An 8,564-nucleotide genomic window follows, 5' to 3' on the forward strand; every position below is an offset into this window, starting at 1 on the left:
TCCAGACATCACCATAGGTCCCAGGGACAAAATCGCTCATGGTCGACAGCCACTGCTTCACGGTGATTTCCATTTTATCACATTCCCTTGTCTATTTTAAGAGTTATTCTCATACGTATCTACTACTATGTTATTTTTATCAAAGTTTACTTATGTATTTTGAGAGAGACAGAGAGAGCACGAGCAAGGAGGGGCAGAGAGAGAAGGAGAGAAAGAATCCCAAGCAGGCTCTGCACTGCCAGCACAGAGCCCGATGCGGGGCTCCCACTCACGAAACGGTGAGATCGCGACCTGGGCCAAGATCAAGAGCTGGCCGCCCAATCGACTGAGCCACCCAGGCACTCTGTGCTACTACGTTATTTAGTACGTAGAGATCCAAGACTACAATACCTTTTTCTACCATTGCCCAATTATTACCCTCTGACTTTTTAAAATTAAATTTCCTATTATCGTTTATTAGTATTGGTATTCCTGCATCTTTTGTTTTTAATTTCCTGACAAATGACTGTCCATCATTTCCTTTTCAACTCATTTATAGAGTGCCTGTTTCTTTTTTATTTATTTTTTTTTTTTTATTAAAAAAATTTTTTAACGTTTATTTATTTCTGAGACAGAGAGAGACAGAGCATGACCAGGGGAGGGGCAGAGAGAGAGGGAGACACAGAATCGAAATAGGCTCCAGGCTCTGAGCTGTCAGCACCGAGCCCGATGGGGGGCTTGAACTCATGGACTGTGAGATCATGACCTGAGCTGAAGTCGGCCGCTTAACCGACTGAGCCACCCAGGCACCCCATATTTGTTATGTTTTTTTTTTTTAACGTTTATTTATTTTTAAGACAGAGAGAGACAGGGCATGAACGGGGGAGGGTCAGAGAGAGAGGGAGACACAGAATCCAAAACAGGCTCCAGGCTCTGAGCTGTCAGTACAGAGCCTGACGTGGGGCTCGAACTCACAAGCTGTGAGGTCTTGACCTGAGCCAAAGTAGGTCGCTTAACCGACTGAGCCACCCAGCTGCCCCTAGAGTGCCTGTTTCAACCACCACTCCCCCAGAGGGCTGCTCATCTAGTAAGCCTGGGTCTGCTCTGATCGCACGTCTCTCCAAAGCAAAGGGGGTGTTGTGCTGTCAGGAGAGACAGAAACTCTCTTAGCCTCACCTTGTCTGTGTACGAAGATTAAGCTGAGAATCCTGCATCCCACGATTTTCTGTGCTTAAGCGACACATCTGTTGGGCTGTACGAAGAAGTAAGTGTCATGTTCTTTCCATTTGAATCCTTTGCCAAGTTTGAGGTTGCCAAAGAGAAGGAAGATTCTTTCTTTCTAAGCCTGTGAGTTGGACCCTCGGTTTCTGAGTCAGTTTGTGAGGGGGACCAGGGTGGGTACGGATGTTCTCCACCTTGGTACAGCCCACGCTGGTCCTCCTCGCTCCCGATTTTGTGATGATGCCGCAAAGCTTTGGAGCAGGAACATAGCCTCTAGAAATCTCTAGAAATGAGCACATTTTCCCGGTTCTGCAAGTACTTCTGAAAAGCTCCTTTTGCTTCTGGAAATGCACCAGATACAATGTCCTCCGCAAAGAAACCTTCAGAATCCTCGAGAAGAGAGCAGTAAGTTACACTTTAACATTTGCTATCTCAAACAGGAGGGGACAAATTCCTGAGGCTTGAAGTTTCAAGAGAATAGCAGATGTTTGGTTCACTTCATATCGGGTAATGAATTAGAGGTGCTTTCCTGGTCCCACCCAGAGGTCCACCCCCGCGGTGCGGACTTCTTGCCACCCACTCATCTGTCATCTTGCTCGACTGTCACCTACACAAAGCCTTTCTTTCCCCTCCCAGGCAGTGCTCATGGCTTCCTATTCTGGGTCCACCAGCCCTTTGTGTGTCCTATATTTAGAGCTGAATGAATTGTTGGGTAATGATTTGTTTATGTGTCTGTCTCTCGCAGTGGGTGATGAGCTCCTTGCAGCCAGGGACGATGTCCTCTTCATTTCCATACACCCATCTCCTTTTGGCGAATGAACCTCTGATCTATTTTCGCATCTTTCTGGACACCTTTCTGATTCCTGTTGCCATCCGCATAAACTCCAGACTTGTGCCTTGAGTGCCTCAAGCCTGCCAGAGTGAAGAAACTCGGCCCTCCTGTGTGGGTTGGGCTCTCTCTCTCTCCTGGCATCGACCCTTTCTGTTGGCAGCGTATCTTCCCAAATACCAAACCACCCCTCCCTTGCTCTGGGTGAGCCCTTCCTCATTCTCAAGGTCGGTAGCAGCACCCCTGGGTGTTGCTGTAGCATTGTGTGCTTTACCTAACGCATGATTTCACACACACTCTTGTGATGGCCTGCATGTCTGCTCTATCCCCTGGACTGAAAGACCCTGAGCCCCCTGTGTCAGTTTCCTGACTCCTGGCAGAGAGCCTGGTGCTCAGGAAATATTGGTTGAATCACATCGCTCACAAAATCCGCGGGACGTATCACAAAAGTCTGTAGTAAAGTAGGGAGAGAATGTAATTAGAAGTTAGAAAACTTGAGTTCTTGTCCAGGTTACACACAAGGAGGAAAATAAAACATAAAAGTTTGCCCAAGTGTAAGAGCACTTTAGGAAAGAGGGGACTTAGGCCAAGAGAAAGAGGTCCCCACCAGGAAGTGGGACCCAAAGTGCAAGGACAGTGAAAAACCAGACAAGTCAGCTTAGCAGGGACGGGGGTTAACAAGATCCAGTGGGAACACGGCCTCTTCAGGTCACAGTGGCTCAACAGCGCAAACACCAGGGCAGAACTACTCCCAGGCAGGTGGGCTGACACTAAGATTACCCCAGGGAAGAAACCAAGAACAGAAAGAATCATTGTTTGGTTTGGGATAAGGACAGGACATCACACCTGAAGTTGACTTATTTCGGCCTGTCTGCCACTTATTCCCCTGCTGACTCGACGGGAAGGAATCTGTGTCCGCTGTGTGGCCTTGCGACATGGAAGGGACGGGGTGGAACGCAGGCTTTGGCAACCCTTGTGACGTGATTGGCATGTGACGGCTGCCCAGGTGGCTCACCTGGGTGTGGTTCAACTACCAACCGCGTGAAAGGAAGCAGGCCATTCTGTCTTTGAGGCTCAGCGTCCGTCTCTAGAAAAAAGAGGACACGTGTTTACATTACGAACCTTAGACAAAACTCAGCTATGACGTTTTTATGACTATATGAACTTGTTTATGCCATCCATCCATGACCTTGAACATAGCTCTAGGAGGACGGGATTCATCTTGTGTCTTCTGTGCCACCGCTGAGCTGTCCAATTGGCTGTCGCACACAGTGGATGTTTTAAAATGGAGTTTATTCTCTGACAAATGTTAAGCCATTTCTCTTTAAATCTCTCTCTCTCTCTCTCTCTCATTGGGTTACATACCTCAAACCTATATTTTTCTACCTTCCTTCCTTATCTGGGACCTTGGCTGGGCATTGGTTGGAAAACCTAGACGTGGCCTTTCCATATTGTCTGAGCTTCCTCATAGTGTGGGAGCTGCGTTCCCAGGGCGAGTGCTTCAAGAGAACAGAGTAAAAGAGCATGGCATTTTTTTTTTTTTTCCTGTGGCCTAACGATGGAGCTCATAGAGCCTTACTTTTGCCATACTTTATCGGTAAGGCAGACATAAAGGTCCACCCAGGCCCGAGGAGAAGAACACAGACTCTTCACTCAGTGAGCGGAGAGTTAAAGTCACATTGTAGCATGCAGAATGGGATGCAATTTGGTGGCCTTCTTTGGAAAATACAATCTACTGCAATGAGTAAATTTTCACCAATTCATGGTGGAATGAAAAAAATGAAACCAAATTGTTTCAAGTTAGAGGACAGTCCTTGATTCTGAGCTGGAGTTTTCAGGTTGAAATGTCCTGCATTGAAGGAAGTGACAATTATTGTACTTGGCAATTCTTTTTCTTAAGATACTTACTGTGCAAAATAAAAAGCTGGTGACTTTAGGCCAGGCTCCAGGGTTTTGTGAAATTCAGAATCTGGCAGTTTTATTGTATCTACTTTTTCTGTTCAGTGTTACAAGGTCTTTTGCAGCATGCCCAATAAATGATCATTCATTCTTTGAACACTCCGGGTGACCTTGGGCTCTCCTCATGGAAAGTTTAGCTACTCTCATTGTGAACAGTCCTTATTGGTATAAGTTCTGAGTTACCTTCCTGCTGTAACTCGGACCCTTGATCTTGAATCTTCCCTCTATTCACTTGACAGCTTTTGTATTAGGTAATGACCTCATTCACCGCCACACCATTATGTTTTCCTTTTTCTAGGATAGACAATCTTAATTGCTGTAAATGTTCTTTTTTTTTAATGTTTATTTATTTTTGAGAGACAGAGAGAGACAGTGTGAGTGGGGGAGGGACAGAGTAAGAGAGAAAGACACAGAATCTGAAGATGCTCCAGGCTCTGAGCTGTCAGCACAGAGCCCGACGCAGGGCTCGAACTCACAAACTGTGAGATCATGACCTGAGCCGAAGTCGGACACTCAACCGACTGAGCCACCCAGGCGCCCCACTTGCTGTAAATGTTCTTAAAGTGATCTGTCCGTAGATTGGGTTCTAGGTAAGCTTTAATAAAATGGTGGTATTATCTATCTTCTAGGATCCTGATACCCTCAATTTGTTCTTGTTGGGATTATGGTCATCAAGGTTCTTGCTGGCTATACATTTCTGTATTCTGCAATCCTGTTTATATACTTCTAGAATTATTACAGTTTGGCAATGTTCTTCTTCCATAGGTGATTACAACAAGAAAATTGTTCTCAGCAGTACAGAAAACAATGAGACTACTAAAGCTCTTAGAACTTAAAAAAAAAAAAAACAAAAAACAGGTACAGCACAGAGATGGTATATATGAAATATATAGTTAATTAAAATTTTTTTAAAACATTTATTTATTTTTGAGAGACAGAGCATGAGCAGGGGTGGGCCAGAGAGAGAGGGAGACAAAGAATCGGAAGCAGGCTCCAGGCTCAGAGCTGTCAGTGCAGAGCCCGACGCGGGGCTCGAACTCCCAGACCACGAGATCATGACCTGAGCCGAAGTCGGACACTTAACCGACTGAGCCACCCAGGCGCCCCTCTATGTACTTTCTTAACACACAGTGTTCTATCTAAATTTTTTCTTTACTTCTTTTTTTTTTTTTTTTTAAGGCCTGTACTCTTGCGGTTTTCTATTCCAGACATAAGTAGCAGAGAAATCTTACATGACGGTACTCCTGGGGACCTCACTGTCTTTTCCCTTGCAACTCTGATGTGGGTCATGGAGCCGTCCCCTCCTCCTCTGCCCCCACCTTCTTTGGCGCAGTCTCCCATACGGACTCGCTGCCGTTGCAGTTCTATTGCTCCAGAAGATGGTCCTTCTGGAAGGATTTGAAGGCTCGGGGAGGTCCTTCTTCCATGTGACCCACATCTGGTCCATACAAGATGCTCATGTATCCTGTGCTTGGTCGTCTCTGTGAGGATAGACCACTTCCGTCACTGCTTTAGTCCATTTGGGCTGGGGCCCCTTTTTTGAAATTGTTCTGCACCCCCAGGCCCCTGTGCTCCAGGCCTGCAATGGGAGAAGAAGCCCCAAGGATCCCCGGAAGTCTCAGGTATTCTCTGTGAAGACGGAGGCTTTCTCTGCAGCTCTCCTCGTTTCTGTCCGAGTCTCACCCAGAATCGCCCTCCACTGTCCGTTCATGGCAGTCCAGGCTTCTCCTGGCACGTGCCTTACGACTCCTCCAGCCTCTCCCCTCTGCCAAGTCTCACGGCGCTTCCACGGTTTTAAGTATTTGTTATAACCGCACCCCCACTTTTCGGTACCAGTTTCTGTCTTAGTCTGCCTGGGCTGTTATTATAAAAATTCTGTAAACCAGGTGGTGTATAAAGCACACTTATTCCTCCCAGTTCTGGAGGCTAGGAAGTCCAAGATCAAGGCACTAACAGGTTAGGTGTTTAGTGAGGCTCTGCTTCCTCCTTGAAGGCTGTCTTCCTCCTGTAATGTCGCAGGGCAGAAGGGACAAAAGAGCTCTCTGGGGTCTCTTGTATAAGGGCACTGATCCCATTTATGATTACCCTGCCCCATGGCTTAATCACCTCCCAAAGGTCCCACCTCCTAATACCATCACCTTGGGGGTTAGATTTTAGCATAAGGATTTGGGGGAAGTATACACATTCAGTGTGTTACAATCCCCAAAGCAGCTTGGCTAGCCTGTTGGGTGTTCTGTACCTAACAGATTGGGGTTGACACTGTGCACTCGGACCCCTCTAGACGCAGGGTGTCGAGCTCTCCGGGCAGTCTTTTGGAGTTCCTTTTGCCAGTGAGGTCCTCGGATCTCTGCAGAGAAGCCTCTTGCAAACTCGTCCTCCAACCTCTAACCCTTTCACCCTTTCATACCACTGAACTTTATTTTAACTGTCTTCCTTTGAAAAGTTGCAAGTCCTGCTAAGTGCTTTGTTCCACAACTTACTTTAACGTCTGATATGTAGAGGTACTATTTTCCTAAGGCCGCCTTAACCAAGTGCCACAGCTTTGGTGGCTTAAGGCAGACATTTATTCTCTCACTGTTCTGGGGTCCAGAAATCTGAAACCAAGTTGTTAACAAACTCACGCTCCCTCCGAAGGCTCGAGGGAAGAATCTTTCCTGGCCTTGTCCAGCTTCTGGTGGCTCCTGTTCATCCTTGGAGTTCCTTGGCCTGTAATGACATCACCGGATCTCTGTCCCCATCTTCACACCGACCTCTTCCCTGTGCCTCCTCTGGGTCTCTGTATCCCAATCTCCCTCCCCTTTCTCTTGTAATGACAACAGCCATTGGCTCTAAGACCCACCCTAATCAAGTATGACCCCATTCTTAATTTGATCACATCTGCAAAGACTCTATTTCCAAATAGGGTCACATTCACTGGTATCGGGGTTAGGATTTAGGCACAGCTTTTGAGGCGGGGCGCAGTTGAACCCACCACACTAGGTTACTCGATGCCCTAGGTGTAACCTTCAGGAAAAATGTGTTTACATAAATTTTTCATGAGCTTAATGGGTCAAGCTTGATGATGGGACTATGTTAAAAAAACAAAAAATAAAAAACAAAACAAAATGAAAAAGCATTGTTTAGTTGGTCGTGTCTCCATATGGAGTTGCCACTGCAATTAGGTCCTTAATTATGTATCGTCTCACCATTCGGTTTTATGGTGTATGGCTGTATGGGTTTTGAGAGTAGAGGCCCCATCTTTCACATCCTTCCAAGGTTCGTAGCTCACTGCTTAGTACAGAGTAAGTGCCGAGGTAAACCAGATGATGACCATTCTCTTCACAGCAGCATGAAAACTTCGGTTGTAGCATGAGGGATTTCAGTGCAACGTGGCATGTTTCCTGATATTGAAAATAATTGACATTGGCATGTATTCCTGAGGAAGGGTGGGGAATTGCTGTCTCTGGGACTCACAGCCCAGTGCGGAGCTTAGGGAAGCCTGCTGTCCCAACGCGCTGACCCTAAGGAACCCCCATGCTAAGACGCACCATTCATTCCTTTACATATCACTGAGGAAGAAACAATGCTGCCGAATGTGATTGTAAGGCGTTGCGAATATAAGATGCATCGTAACCACAGGCGGTAAAAGTGGAAGGAAAAGGGTGAATCTTAGAATCGATGAAATACAGTACTGAAACAGAACACAGTGTCTTTTCATCTGTGCAAAGGAAAGAGTGAGCAGGCGTTGTGGGCGGGACGCTGGGCTTCCCCAGCCCGGAGCCCCCAGGGTGGTGGAATCTGGGATTTTGTTTGCAAGAGTGTGGTGTGGCGACTGAGTGTGGGTTTTGCAGTCTGACAGACAGGCAGTAGCATTTTACCTTTCCTTCTCGGAGTCTCCAGCTTCCTTATCTGTAAAGTTGGAATAGCAACAAGATCCTTATAGGGCTTTTTGTGAGATCCAGTGACATAAGTGAACACGCCCATCTAGGAGCCTGGCCCTTGGGAGTTTCTTCTTCCCTTTCCTGTGCTCCTCCCCTTTGCCTCCCTTAGATGCTCACAATGGAGAAGTAGAAAATAACTTAGACTATATCATGACCTCAGACAATTTAAATTCTGAACACTTGATTCGTTAGATTCCAAATAGAATGCTCATGTCTCATTATTACACTTGCATATTTTATTAGTTTCCGGGTGCAATAAGGTACCGCCAATTTTGTGTGTTACTCCAGTGCGGATTTGTTCTCTTGTCGTTCTGGAGGACAGAAGTCTGATGCAGGGTCTCTGGGCCAACATCCCGATGTGGGCGTGTTTGTATCTGGGGGCCCTAACAGGGTCTGGCTTACACCCTTTCTGGTGCCTGCAGGCTGCCTGCCCTCCTTGGTGGCCCCTTGCCCTCCACCGCCAAAGGGGTGCCAAAGACGGCATCTATCTCCTTGTGCCTTTCTTCTGTGGTCACATCTCCTTTTGACCAACTCTCTGATCCCTTCTTCCATCTCCCACTTCCATTTTTAAGGGTTTTAGGATGATTACCTTGGGCCTGGCAGGATAATCCAGGATAGCCTCCCTGTTTTAAGGTCAGCGATGAACTTTTTTTTTT

At 46.7% G+C, this 8,564-nt stretch overlaps 1 long non-coding RNA gene across 1 annotated transcript; it reads right to left on the reverse strand.

Annotated features, from left to right (window-relative positions):
• Nucleotides 1-2,881: 2,881 nt before the first annotated feature.
• Nucleotides 2,882-7,986, reverse strand: LOC123588411. Its single transcript, XR_006707832.1, has 2 exons — nt 7,846-7,986; nt 2,882-3,116 (listed from the first exon to the last, which is right to left on the reverse strand). It is a non-coding gene; the product is annotated as an uncharacterized LOC123588411 (long non-coding RNA).
• Nucleotides 7,987-8,564: the final 578 nt, after the last annotated feature.

The sequence above is a fragment of the Leopardus geoffroyi genome, chromosome D3, assembly GCF_018350155.1.
Source record: "Leopardus geoffroyi isolate Oge1 chromosome D3, O.geoffroyi_Oge1_pat1.0, whole genome shotgun sequence".
In the NCBI taxonomy this organism is placed as follows: domain Eukaryota; kingdom Metazoa; phylum Chordata; class Mammalia; order Carnivora; family Felidae; genus Leopardus; species Leopardus geoffroyi.